Raw genomic sequence first — 2,678 nt, forward strand, 5'->3', positions numbered from 1 at the left:
ACACATGGTTGTCTCTAATAAAGGATATGTAAAGAATTTTTCATAGAGTACCCTGGGTATAATGTTGACACTGGAGCCAAAGTCACAGAGTGCTTCTGGGACATCCACCATGCCGATAGAGATCGGGATGACGGGGCGTCCTGGATCGCCTCTCTTGACCGGCAGACGGTCAGTAGAGAATTCATTGACGGGGTTACTCCAATTACCTGCATCAAACACGTCTACAAGATTTGCAGATTCTAATCCTTCCGGTTGTGATGGTATACCGGGGTTAGTAGTAGGAACAGCAGCAGCTATTTGATTTAACTGAGATTCAATCATTTTATTAAAGCTAATTTGATTCTTGATGGAAGTAGAGAAATTATCCATTCTATTATTTATATTTTCTAGCATTTTATCATTAGATGCCAATTTCTTAGATAGATTATCCATTAGCTTTCCTTGATTAGACACTAACTCTCTCAAAGGTGGAAAATTATTATTGTTGTTGTAAGAATTGTTACCTTGATAATTACCTGAGTAGTTAGGCCTCTGTTGATTCCAACCTTGATTTTGTTGAGGACGGTTGTAGTAGTAGTTGTTGTTGATGTAGTTCACATCCTCAAGCATCTCAGGGCAGTGGTTGCCTGAGTGTCCAGTGTCTCCACACTCCTCACAAGTCATGTGAGAGTCGTAGATGTGCATAACTTCTTTCTTGTCTCCAGCTTTATCATCGAGCTTCTTCATGAGCAGGTCTAGCTTTGCAGACAGCATGTCTACCTCCTTCAGCTGATGCATACCTCCACCTCTCTTGTGTGTCTGGGTCCTCTCTTCATTCCAGCTTTGATTGGACGCCATCTTCTCCACAAGAGCTGTGGCTTGTGATATAGTAAGTGATAAGAATGCTCCTCCAGCTGCAGCATCCATGGTCTCTCGGGCACTGTTGCTGAGCCCATGATAAAACGTCTGCATCAATAGCCAACTCTCCATTCCATGATGGGGACATTCTAGGATGTAGTCTTGAAAGCGCTCCCATGCTTCTGGAACAGATTCATCATTTTGTTGCTGAAAACTTGTAATCTTCCCACGGAGAGCATTAGTCTTGCCCATGGGAAAGAACTTAGCCAGGAAGTTTGTTGAGCAGAGTGCCCACGTAGTATTCTTCTCCTTTGTAGCATAGAACCACTGCTTCGCTCTTCCTAACAGTGAGAAAGGAAAGAGGCGAAGTAGTATAGCGTCTTTGGAAACTCCTGCTATGGTGAATGTGTTGCAAATCTCTAGGAAGTGTTGTAAATGAGCACTAGCATCTTCGTGTGCCTTCCCACAGAACTGGTTGGATTGCACCATGTTGATAAGTCCAGGCTTGAGCTCAAAGTTGCCATCGATCTCTACAGCAGGTCCAGTGCGGATGTTGTCCGTAGTGGGAGCTGAGAACTCGCGGATTGATTTGTTCGCCATGACTTCGAACTCTGAAGACAAGTTCCGGTGATCTTCTTGATTGGATGAAGCTTCTTTGTGAAGTGTTGATGATTTCTTTAGCTTGGCTCTCGTCTTCTTGAATAATGCTTCGGGATTGTCAACAAAATTCCCTGGAAGATGTCTTCTATTCATACATTCCCCTGCATAAGATAAAATAGAAAAATATCGGGGTAAAACTGTATGAGAGAATAGATAAGCTCAACCATATTAGTGATGCGAATGATGACTCAAAATCTTTTATTCCATTCCTGATTGGTAATCAACCTTCCCCGGCAACGGCGCCAAAAATGCTTGTTGGGTATTCTTAACATCATTACTAAAAGTAGACTAAGTTCTAAATCTAGCAACGGTGCCAAAAATGCCAAACCTATCCCTTACACCACTTAAGCCAAGTTGTCATCCCCAGCATGATATAAGAGACGCGGTATTGAAATATGCAATTGCTCTTCTAAATAAATAATGAATGGGATCTGCAAGCGCACAGATTAATGCCGATGTAGCATTTTAACCGGGAAGTATTCCAGGTATCGTTATTTATATTTTTACCACTGGGAAGGGATTAGTCAATCATCACTATTGATTACAGAATAGAATATGAGATTGAGCATCTATCATTGCATGTATAAATGAGAACATTATATCTAACTCATCATACAGGGATAAGTGTCACATAAAAGATATATGAAATGATAATAGTGACAAGGATAACTAATCTGATCTAGCCACATAATAAATATGATAAGCACCTCAATTAGATACTCTAGAAAGTCATTAGCATGGTATTAGAACGAACTACAAGAATATTCCCTAAGTTATTCTCAACTATATAGTCTAGCATTATCATAGTTAGTGCAAGCATACTTAGCAATCATTGCTAGACAAGACTACGCCCATGCATAGTGATATTAGCAAGGAATACGAGAAACATAGCAATCACTCCCCTGTAATAATGTTGCTCTGCCAGCCCAATACACGAGAGGGGGACTATATAAGAATCAATGAAGCTGTCACTATCACGAACTACCCCACGATCTGGCATATTGGGTACAATCGCAGATAAATACGGTATAAGCACCACGCCTACACAATATCTATCATTTACCCATGGATCCGATGGATAAACGCTATACGATCCTAAGCATGTATATAGATCGTATCTAACTAAGCCAAGTACATAACTATGATAAACTAAGAACAATATAATCTTGAATATAAGCAAG

The sequence above is a fragment of the Sorghum bicolor genome, chromosome 5 (assembly GCF_000003195.3).
Source record: "Sorghum bicolor cultivar BTx623 chromosome 5, Sorghum_bicolor_NCBIv3, whole genome shotgun sequence".
In the NCBI taxonomy this organism is placed as follows: domain Eukaryota; kingdom Viridiplantae; phylum Streptophyta; class Magnoliopsida; order Poales; family Poaceae; genus Sorghum; species Sorghum bicolor.